A 12,434-nucleotide genomic window follows, 5' to 3' on the forward strand; every position below is an offset into this window, starting at 1 on the left:
GAGGGGAGGGCTATCAGGTGCACCTGCAGCTGCAGAAGCATGCTTTGCAAATGGAAGCTTTGAAGATGCACAGTGAAACGAGCCACAGCAATATTGCCATTTCTCCCGTTGTTGACTCCCTGAATCCTGATGCTATTTTTACATTTACTCAAGTACAAGATCTGAGTACTTCTACATTTACTCAAGTACAAGATCTGAGTACTTCTACATTTACTCAAGTACAAGATCTGTGTATATATATGTACAACATATCCAAACCTTTCAATTACTTCTTAAAGACTTGGTTTCAATTCCCAGTTCCTTGCAAACTTGCTAAAGAAAATGGAAAGACAACTAGGTTACTTTATGAATACATATTATCTATGTTGGTAATGGATGGTGGAGATGATCCAAGCCGTTTTTTAGATAAGCAGATTTCATCAATTAACACAATTCAGGAAGGACTTGTCCAAGTCTGACATGGCATTCACACCTGAGTCGTTCACAGATATTCCATCCAGACAAGGAACTTGACACCAAAAAACTAAAACAGTAGCCATTAACTGTTAGCCGTTAGCTGTTAGCTGTTAGCACACAGAGATCACAGCTCCTCATATCTGTTCAGAAACTGGAGAAAAGTTATAAATGTACAAACCAAAGACTGTCTGAGGTATGGTGGATACAGTCACTGCTTTACAGTATTTATGTCTGTAGGACGGTGTTGTGAGTGTTGACGGAGCAGATATGTTAACTTAGTCTAATCGATCAGATCTCCATTCAGAAATTCAACAAAATGATTCACGTGCACAATCTTCACTATGCTTCATCTAGACGTAGGCTACTTTACTTTAAATAACCTACATTTCTCTGCGCGCTTTCCCTGCACGTCCACGTCTCCAAGTGTCACTCAAAAAGGCCCCATTCGTTTCATATTCTACTTTAAATAACCTACATTTCGTTGTGCTTACAGTTGTGTTGAACTATTAAATATACACTAATGGCTCTGTTACTCGATTTTATGTACTTGGTTGTGTTGGCTAAAATATTTGCTTGCTTAATTCACCGCTTCTGAATCGTGGCTATTGTAACCTTTTGCTCCGATTCTCCCTCTCTCACACTTTCATAACACTCTCTCCCTCTTTCTCTTTCTCTTTGCATTTGACCATCAACTAGCATTGCCTCAGATTCCAAAGGCTCAAGTTGGACCTCTTATCTCTGATAAGTTATAACCATCATAAAATGATGTATGTACTTGAAATTGGTCTGGATCAATTCTCAAGGAAATTACTGCTGGTCTGATTTGAACTATATCAATGTAGTTTCATATTAGACCAGCAGCAGTTCTCACTACAAGGGTTAAACACACTTTTTTCATTTATCAAGGGTAGCCAACACTATGTCAGTGTGAAACTGCTGTCATTGTATTGTTGGGCAAAGAGCCATTGAACATTTGGACCTGTATTAAGGAAGCATATTAGATAGTTAGGTATTACTTGTTATACATTAGTAAAAGGGGTTTGTTTTCAGAGATAGCTCTAATATTTTCAATAATCGAATGAGGCAATCATCTGAAGATAAAATCATAGAAATTGTGAAAATTCAAATAACATAAAATTGTCCTGCAAGGTTAATAGAATAATAACAAGATATTAATCATTAAATGCATTGTCAATATATAGATGGATAGATAGATAGATAGATAGATTGATGGATAGATGGATAGATGGATAGATGGATAGATGGATAGATTGATTGATTGATTGATTGATTGATGGATAGATAGATGGATAGATAGATTGATTGATGGATAGATGGATAGATAGATAGATAGATGATTATCCATCTATCTTAGATAGATAGATAGATAGATACAGTTTTACTGACCCTGTTCATTCTTAATATATATATAGTTATTAAATAATATTTTAATTTAAAATGTCTAGAAAATTGTATAAATGGTAAATGGAAATATATATATATGTGTGTATATAATTGTGCACTCATTTTTATTAAACAAAAGATAGAGAGTAAAATAGATTTTAAGTTCTGTTGAGATATTGCTCAGAATGCATTTAAACCATACTGCATGTTCCTCTGTGCCTCTGTGTTTCAGGGGTGTGAAGTCCAGGTCAGGGTGGGGGAGGGGAGTGGTTAATCAAGAAGTTCATGCACATTATGAACCTGCAAACCTGCAGAGCAATTGAATACCACATTTGCCGCTAAAACTTCAAAGCAGCTAATGCTGCATTCATGCAATACAACAATTACAGTTTTACTGTCCCCGACTCAGTAAGAAGTCCCTATTACAGTTTCTACACTATGTTAAGTAATCTCTCCTTACAAATCTTATTAGGGATAGTTATTTCAAGTGAGAGCAATTCACTTCATAAGAAATATTTTGGTTTTGAAACATTTTGCAAACTCCAACATGAAGACGCAATGTACTTTACATCTGCACCTGAACGCATCATTACAAACATGGATCGGCACCATAGACTGTATATAATCGGCACAGAAGAAGATTACTGAGACTGAGAAGCAGCTCCACATGATGTGTGAAAGAAGCAACACAGCAATGAGTAACGAATTACAGCAGGAAAAACACACACAACTGCTCCAGGTAAGTGATATTTTATATATTTAACTATGTTAGGTTGTTTAATGTTTTAGCATTCTCCGGCATGAGTGGAACTGCTGAGGCTAGGCTAAACTCTAAATTAAGCTAACGTTAGCATGTAAGAGAGCAGAACACAAAGCGTAAGTCTCACATTTATTTTAATGTATGGTGTTGCATGTCAAATATATAAAATATGAATGCAAAAATGCATGCGTTTTTAACCTGACATCTAAAATAATTAAGGCAAGACTGTAACATCTAAAATGTTGCCTGATACATTTGTATATTTTTATCTAACTAATACATATGTAATCTCTACCATCTCAAACTACATACACTTACATTTATAAAATATATTATGCCTTTTATAATATATTTTGTTTGTTAAAATGGATGATGCTCTGACGTCATCACCCTCGCAAATTTGTCATATACAAAAAACTATAGGCTATGTTCAAACTAATTTCGTTCGTTCGGGTCGATATGTGTTGACTTTACTTTAAAATAGCAGATCTCTGTGACCGGATATAGTTTTTCGGTTTAGTGAGCATGTGTCTCTGCTCCGATCAGGAGTCACAGCCCGCAGCCCCCCTCCGATCGCATGACGTTAAATACATGACACTTTTCTCTGTGCGCAGCAAAACAAGCTCGCCAAAATAAGTTCACCACCAGTCTGGCAGTATTTTAAGGTGTCCGAAAATGACAATAAAATAGCGGTACGTGTGTGAAGCAGAAATCCTGCAGCTCCACCCGCTGTGAGGGACTGGTGAGCGGAGCAAAACACACACTAAGAGTTAGACCTAACACACTTAGCTATTTTATCTACCTCTGGAACAAGTTAAACTAGTTATACATATATTTATTCTTCACTCATTACTGGATCAGTGAGCTGCATGAGATACTGAGAGGCTGTCAGGAGAGAGGGAGAGAAGGAGAGAGGGAGAGAAGGAGAGAGGGAGGGAGAGAGAGAGAGAGCCAACCAATTAAAAGGACATGACAATATGTTTATCAGGTGGTTGCTTTTGTATTACTATGTAGTTGATATGTTGTTATTGTGAAGTGTTATAAGTTTGTACAGGAAATAAATACTGATTGCTTTCATTATTGATTGCAAATGGCATGAAAGATCATTCTAATGTTAAAGTAACTCTTAATGTCTGATGTTCGTTTCTCTCTTAACAGAGCTCTCACGACCCGAGCACAAGAGGCTTCATCCAGAACCTGCTGATACAGACGAGAGAGGGAGAAATAGAGTTAAAAGAGTAAGAGAAGTACTTCATTTTATTTCTGGTAGCAGTCAAACTAGTACTGAGTCCAACAGTGTCAGCCTTATTAAGGACTTATGTTAAATATTACTCAAAGATATCAGAAAAACATGCATTATTGTACCCTTGTACTAGGCTATTACCGTAAAGGCACTATTAATCGTCACCTGTATCGTGCAAGAGGGTCTAGCTGGATTGTTAATAATGGCCACTGATATTTATTTGAAGCTTAAAGTAGGCTATCAATTTGTGACTTTATTGCACTTAAATGCCTTTAATAATTATGAGTTTCAGTATTTAATGGTGTGCATTTAGACTGCTGTGTACCATTTTAATTCATTGAGGATTTTCTCAAAGGTAATTTGTTGTTTTCACAGATAATGGAAAGAAGAAGAAGAAAGCAAAACGATCAACTGGTATGTATCAAATGAATGTACACTTAAAATTATAACACACTTTTAGTAGCTGTGACAATAAATCTTTATAGAAAAAAAATGTTATAACCACATTTTTATAACCACAATTAAATAACGAGTCACGGGCAGAATTAAAGTTTGATATTTAATTTGTGTGATATGTGTGTCGCGGAAATACACTTACACACACACATACAACACATTGCTGTACCCTAAATACCCTAATAAAATATACAATATAGACTTTATTGTATTGTGTGAAAGCCTCCGAATGTTTGTAGGATAAGTCGCGAACAATTGTGGATGCCTTCCAGCTGGACACCTGATCTCCAGGGCGGGGTAGTGATGTATGAATACGGCCCAGTCACCTGGGGCTGACTGGAGAGACCCGCTCCGGGGACAGGGTGGCAGTGGGGAGTTTGAATGGGGCGGTACACCTGTCTCTTAAGGCAGCCCCTGATGAAAGCCCTGTTACTGGGCTAAATACATTAGTTACATCACTTCACCACTCCTTTCCTGCAGGGAGACATCCATACTCTCCCCAAAAAGATTGCACTTGGAGCGGGCAAGTAGGGCTCACTCCATGCTCTGGACCGAGGAAAATCATCTCCAGTCAGCCCCAGGTGAAAGCCCTGTGACTGGGCCGTTTTCATACATCACTACCCCGCCCTGGAGATCAGGTGTCCAGCTGGAAGGCATCCACAATTGTTCGCGATTTATCCTACAAACATTTGGAGGCTTTCACACAATACAATAAGGTCTATAATATATATCATATTAGGGTATTTGCTGTTGGCATTTAAATAAGTACCACTTTTTAGTGTTACTACACCTTTACTAATTACTAAAATATAGGCTTTACTACTTTATACTTATTTGCTTTCTAACATTCTTGCATAACATCACATTGTACAATCTTACATTGCATATACTTTCTAACTTCCTTGAACCTACTCATTTACTTACTTACTTTTACTCACTAACTGCATTTTTTTAACCCACGAGTCAGCCCTGTTGATGACTGCTCGCAGTTTACTTTTGTTGACTTTCATTGAGTGATCGTCTTTTTGTTTACTGTTCATTAAGGTTCTGCTGTACAGAAGGGAAACCAAAGAAGGCCCTGGAGTGAGGCAGAAAAAAAGGCTGTGTGGAGTCAACTTGGCAATTGGATTACGCTGATGAAAGTCCCTGGTAAAAAAAAGTGCACTGAGAGATACATGACTCTAAATGAATGCTAATGTCGCGCCGTATTTCCGAGTGTAGATAAGCAGCTGTGTGCTAGCATGTTCACCGTGTGAAATATGGTGATGTCTACGGTGGCCCTGAAGTGCAAGTCAAAACAACATTTCAGGAACCACCACAGCATTTCACTAAAACACCACAGCATTTCAACTTATACGGAAAGGGTATTCCTTTAGGGAGAACACTTCTTGTTTGTGATTGGACAGAGCCAGCCAGAGAAGCACTGCTGTGATTGGTTGTTTTTGCTGCCAGTCAAGAAATGACACTTCGTGATTGGTCAGCACCCGACAGCGCAACATGTCCCAACACATCAGCCGTTAGCTGTTAGCACACAGAGCTCACAGCTCCTCATATCTGTTCAGAAACTAGACAAAAGTTAAACATGTACAAACCACAGACTGCCTGTGTCATGGTGAATACAGTCGCTGCTTTATTTCTGTCTGTATAGGCCGTTGTGAGTTTGGACGGAGCAGCTACAGGTTAGTTTATCCTGATCGATCCGATCTCCATTCAGAAAACACGCATTTTAAAAGGTTTTTCGCCTGCCGTCTGTCTGCAGACTTGTCAAAGCATAAATTCATGGTTTTTACTAACCGGTATCAGTATGTTGTTACTTCGGCATCATTTTGAAACGTGTATTACAATTAAATCACGATTAGAGCGATGCGAATATTCGGGGCTTATCTCCCTGTAAATACTATGGTAGACTACAACAAAATGAACATATTTTACCGTGATTTAATTGTAATACACGTTTCAAAATGATGAAGTAACAACATACTGATACCGGTTAGTAAAAACCATGAATTAATGCTTTGACAAGTCTGCAGACAGACGGCAGGCGAAAACCTTTTAAAATGCGTGTTTTCTGAATGGAGATCGGATCGATCAGGATAAACTAACCTGTAGCTGCTCCGTCCACACTCAGAACAACGGCATACAGACATAAATAAAGCTGCGACTGTATTCACCATGACACAGACAGTCTGTGGTTTGTACATGTTTAACTTTTGTCCAGTTTCTGAACAGATATGAGGAGCTGTGAGCTCTGTGTGCTAACAGCTAACGGCTGATGTTTTGGGGCATGTTGCGCTGTCGGGTGCTGACCAATCACGAAGCGTCATTTCTTGACTGGCAGTAAAAACAACCAATCACAGCAGTGCTTCTCTGGCTGGCTCTGTCCAATCACAAACAAGAAGTGTTCTCCCTAAAGGAATACCCTTTCCGTATAAGTTTAAATGCTGTGGTGTTTTCTGAAATGCTGTGGTGGTTCCTGAAATGCTGTGGTGTTTCCTGAAATGCTGTGGTGTTTCCTGAAATGCTGTAGCGTTTTGTGAAATGTTGTTTTGACTTGCACTTCAGGGCCACCGTAGATGTCAGTGTTGTGTCACATCTTGTTCTCACTGCCCCAAACAGGACAAAAATCTTCAGGGTCAAATACGAGTTGCCCAACCTTTACCAGTGGCCAATCAGAAAACGTTCATAAGTTGAATTCTTAAGTTACTAGTATTACGTGGAGGCCTCTAGTTATTTGTTATTATTACAGTTATTGACTGTGATCTTAAATCCAATATGAGTCTGCCATGACTGTTCTTTCTAAATGACATAAGGTCCCGTAATGATAATCCTGTGTGAATATGGCTTTACAAATCATTTGTGAAAGTTTTGGAGAGCACTGTCAAATGATGCCATCCTGAAGATTGGTTTGCCAGATTGTAGAATTCTCATTTAACAAATCTGTTATTTGGGCGGAAGGACTAGTTGAACAGATTGTGTAAGATTTCTTGAATTTGCCTTAGTTTTCTCTCCCAAGTAAAACAGATGGTTTGTTTATCATTCACTATTGTTCCTCTGCCTGTTGGGACAGTGTTGCCTTGTCCCTTGATCTCAGCAGTGAAGTTATTTTGTAAAATCGTAATCAGTAGCAAATTTTACAAAACTACATATACGTTTCAGATTTAAAGGAAAATGTGTTCAAATGTCTGACACTGGCAACCCAGGACAATGGACAATTTGGCTCAATAATGCACGCTGGCACTCAATCATACCTTTGGGATTGTTACACAGACAGAAAACGTATTTGAAAGATACATTTATCACATAGAATTTCCACACATAATGGCTTAATTAAGCAAACGTGACATTTTTCCAATAGTGTGTTGTTTCCACGAAATCTCACCAAAAACAAGTGGTTCACTCTGTGACACAAGTAGTTAGTAGAGTCAATGTAGAGTTAGAAGAGAGAAATGTTAATGTAGAGTTAGAGTCAATGGACAGTAGGTGAGTGTTTTTGTAACTGTAGTTCAACACACCTGTCAAATAAATCAATCTGTGATTATAGTTCTTGCATTGTTTGTTTTGTGAAGGAAGTAATACCTTGTCTTAGGTCATGTTCACACCAGCCTTGTTTAGTCTGGTTGAATCGAACCCTGGTGCGTTCAACCGCTTGGTGCGGTTTGGCCTATAAGCTAGGCTATATTTGCTTGTGACTGCTCACCTCACTGGTCCCCTGTGTACAACAAAAGGCTGTGGTACAATCTGATCAGAGCCCTCCTTACTGCAGTCTGTCATTATATGTGTTTATAATGTTTTAACACACCAAAGAAGAGGACTATTAGGTGTGAATGCAACCTTAGTTTCCTGAAAGACCTGAGTGAATACTTAGGACATAACACAGTATGGCTTATAATACTGTTTAATACACAAGGGAGGTATCAAGACTAGAAAGCAAAGACAGAATATGGTATGTAAATGCATGAAACAATGGGAATGGCTGTGAGGGATGCAGGAGGAGCAGGGCCATGCAGGGACAGCAGGACCAGGGACAGCATTGGGAGGCCTAAAGATGGGAGCCACATCCATACAGCAAGAAAGAAACACCAACCACTCACACAGACAGAGGAGAAAGGGTTAGTAACAAAACATGGGAGAAGAGAAGAAGGTGAGGATTTAAGAAACTGAGAGAGACATATACACCGGCATAGACTTTAAATTAAATACAGGGGCCTGCAGGCAGGGACTGAAACATATCATTATAGAATATTACATAAATAAGGTTTTAGGATTCAACAATCTCTTATCTCTTTGGATAACTGGACTTAAACTCACACTACATTTTACATGTATACTTAATTTAATATTCCATTCCTACACACTTAATGTATATAATATCCTGCTTTATATTTATTTTGTTTACTGTAAATTGGTATTTCAACATGTATATTTTCTACTTTTTGAATGCTGTTTTATTTCTATTTGTGATGTTTACATTTTAGAATTGTTTATTTCTAGTCTTTTCATTTCTCTTATGTGCAATGCCAATCTTTAATGCTGTGGGCCATAGGGCTCATAAAAGGTTTTTGAGAAGAAAACTTGTCAAAACTGCTGGGAAAAACACACACTTAAATCTGCCTAGCAACTGGCCGGTCCTCACAACACCGACCAAATTCACCACTTGTGTGAAAACACAAGTGTGTTTTAACATTTTAAGTGACTTTCTGACTCACTACCCCCATCTTGTGTTAGAGATATTTTTTTCATCTTTGTGGCTATAGCAGAAAGGGGGGTCCTCACACCCTACCCTTGGGTCATGGTCCTCAAAAGTATAGCAAAACACGTATGTGTGTGTGTGTGTGTGTGTGTGTGTGTGTGTGTGTGTGTGTGTGTGTGTGTGTGTGCGCGTGTGTGCGTGCGTGTGTGTGTGTGTGTGTGTGTGTGTGTGTGTGTGTGTGTGTGTGTGTGTGTGCGTGTGTAGGTCTGTAAAGATGCATGTGTTACTTTACTAATACCTTCTTTCTTTCTCTTTTCCCCAATTTCACTTTTATCATGACATTTTCACTATAAAATATATACACATTGAAGGAATGCTGAACATATGATAACTAGTTAGGATGCTAAATGTAAGCTGATGCACATTTCTGTTTACACCCCCACTCTTCCAGTAAAGTGTGTGTATATACTGTTCATTAAAATAAACATTTTACTCCATCTCCTGCTACATGTTGTTTCTGACTGCTTTCACTCCTACCTACTGTTACTTAACACCATGAGAACTTGAGGGTAAATATTTCCTCTTCAATGTTTCACTTCTTTCTGTTTCATCCAGGTGAGTCTCCCTCTGGTTTGATGCATCTAAAATAAATCATGTAAAGTTCTGGTGAGTTATTTCTCAGGAAGTTGTTATATCTCTCACAGGCTCCGCCCTCTACTGGACTCTATGGATACTACCTTATCATGCAAGCATTCACCTACTGAGATTTCTATAGATGTAGCCGGCCCCGGGGCGGGCCTACCTGAATGCGCTCGCATCGCCTCCTGACCATCTTCCCTTTCTCTTCAGCGAGCGGAAGTGACACTGAGAGCTATACTGACGTATGAGAGAAAGCAGAGAAGATTTATTTTAAATGGAGCCACTCCTGGAACACCGAACCTGTCCGTCGTGCCCTGGCCTGATTGCAGGGGCTGACCCGCACCGCCAGTGCTTCCAGTGCCTGGGGCCGGACCATGCCGAGCAGGGAATGGGCCAGACACCGGCCTGCATTGCCTGTCGCTCGATTCGAGTTCGAGCACTGTTTTCGGGCACACTTTTTTGCGAGGCAAGCGCGTCAGGGTGTGCTCTGTCAGCCGCAGCCCGGACTTCTCCACGGTTACAACCGAGGGAGAGGTGAGTGAGGCGCAGCGGCTGCTAAAGCCGGTCAGGGACAGTGAGGTGGAACGGTGTGCTGGACGACAGTGCGTGTATACATCGGGGCTCCGCCCACTGTACCCATAGAGTCCAGTAGAGGGCGGAGCCTGTGAGAGATATAACGGTGGGTTACGTATTGTAACCCTTGTTATATAAGCACAGGCGGAGCCCTCTACTCAGGGGCACTGTCTGTCCTATACCGCTCGCTGAAGAGAGGTGTAGGATGATGGTCAGGAGGCGAGGCCTCCTTTTATACGGCGGTGAGATGCGCGCGCATTCAGGTAGGCCCGCCCCGGGGCCGGCTACGTCAATAGAAATCTCAGTAGGTGAATGCTTGCATGATAAGGTAGTACCCATAGAGTCCAGTAGAGGGCTCCGCCTGTGCTTATATAACAAGGGTTACAATACGTAACCCACCGTTTTGGGTTTGTTTTCATAAATACAGCTGAGTGAGAGCTTGTTGACCTTCACACCAGGTCCTCCTGCTCCTCTGGTTCTTCTGTCTGTTCTGCAGAGACCATGTTCAGGTCTGAGACGTTCTCATACACAGAAAAAGGCTCTAACTGATGGAGAGAGAACAAGAGCCGAGTCAGAGGCCATCATTTGAGAGAAATACAATTATATTTTATATTAAACTAAAATTATGAAACCAAGTAATGTATATGTGATGTGTGACCTCATTTATTAACAGCAGGTAATAACCAGTTTCTAGAGTAGGATCTGTCACTGTGTAAATGCACATTGGTAGTTCCATTAAGAAAGTAGTTACTAAGGTAAATGCACATTTTCAAGATGACCCTATTAAACATTACATTACATTTCATTTAGCTGATGCTTTTATCCAAAGCGACAATTACCAATTACAGGGACATTCTCCCTGGAGTAACTAAGGGCTAAGTGCCTTACTCAAGGGCACACTAGTGGTGGTGTTCCAGGCGGGATTTGAACTCACAACCTTCCGATCTTCAGCCCACTAACCATTAGACCACCACTACCCCCTACACGTAATAACCAGTTGCTAGAGTACAATCTGTCACTGTCTCACCTCCACAGTCTCTATGGGTTCATTCACTTCAGTGGTAGAGCTCGAAGCCTTCTTCTTCCTGAATTTAATCCAAAAACAAACAGATTTATAAATCATGAGAGTCAGTACACAGGGGAACATATCAATGCTGGATATGATTATGTACAGTATTTGCAGAGTTACCTCATCCAGAGACAGAAAAGGAGCAGAAGAATCAGCAACAGAACCACCAGAACCACCAGAACCACCAGAACCAACATGTTGATGTTAATGTACGTTGTAGATTCATCTAGAAATGGAGGTAAACAGTTGAGATATTTACATAGTAAGTTAACTTACTATGTCTGTGAGTGGGATCCAGGGACCCTCGAACAAAAACACACCTGTCTGCTTTCCTGGTTCAAAAATGTTAGAACGAGCTGCCCATCGACACTAGAACAGCTGAAAGATTACACAACTTGCGTCTTAGACTGAAAACCAAATCTGTTTCGACAGCACGATGGCATTAATGTATTATGTCAACAAACATCACATAACTGTATCGGTAAATTTAATGCAATAATATTACGTTGAAATTCTAAACATTAGGTTAAACTTAATATATTTGGTTCCAACTAACCTAACACAGTTCTGTGAAATCTGTTGACATAATGCATTTAATTAAAGCCAACATTTTAGTTTTTTCAGTGTTGACATTGATCGGCACTGATAAGCAATAATATTAAAGGTGGGGTAGGTAAGTTTGAGAAACCGGCTCGAGATACACTTTTTGTTATATTACATGGAATGCTCTTAACATCCAGATAGCAATGAATATCTGAAGTGCTTTGACAAAAAATCCATAAAAAAATGTCATCTGTGGAAGTCGTAGTACTGTAAAAAGCACGACCAATCATTTTAGCCGGCCCGGCTAAAATAACTGGATGGCCTACCTGCCTGTCAGCCTTCCATCTGTGCACAAACTTATCTCGTGCCCTCATTGGTCATGTGCGCGTTCGTGTGTGTTGGAGGAGGGGCTCTGTAAGGAAGTGGCAGATTTTTTCCGGCTGTGTATTTTCAAATTTTAGCGCACTCGAGCTGGTTTCTCCGAAATTACCTACCCCACCTTTAAGTAGAACGTAATATTTCGTATTAAAACTTTTTGTTATTGCTTTCAACTAACCTAATACAGTTATGTGACCTTTGTTGACATAATACATTTAATTAA

At 39.9% G+C, this 12,434-nt stretch overlaps 1 long non-coding RNA gene across 1 annotated transcript; it reads left to right on the forward strand.

Annotated features, from left to right (window-relative positions):
- Nucleotides 1-2,514: 2,514 nt before the first annotated feature.
- Nucleotides 2,515-5,622, forward strand: LOC117482115. The gene is made up of 4 exons (XR_004555827.1): nucleotides 2,515-2,599; nucleotides 3,779-3,858; nucleotides 4,239-4,277; nucleotides 5,364-5,622. It is a non-coding gene; the product is annotated as an uncharacterized LOC117482115 (long non-coding RNA).
- The last annotated feature ends 6,812 nt before the right edge of the window (nucleotides 5,623-12,434 follow it).

The sequence above is a fragment of the Trematomus bernacchii genome, unplaced genomic scaffold (assembly GCF_902827165.1).
Source record: "Trematomus bernacchii unplaced genomic scaffold, fTreBer1.1, whole genome shotgun sequence".
NCBI classification, from domain to species: domain Eukaryota; kingdom Metazoa; phylum Chordata; class Actinopteri; order Perciformes; family Nototheniidae; genus Trematomus; species Trematomus bernacchii.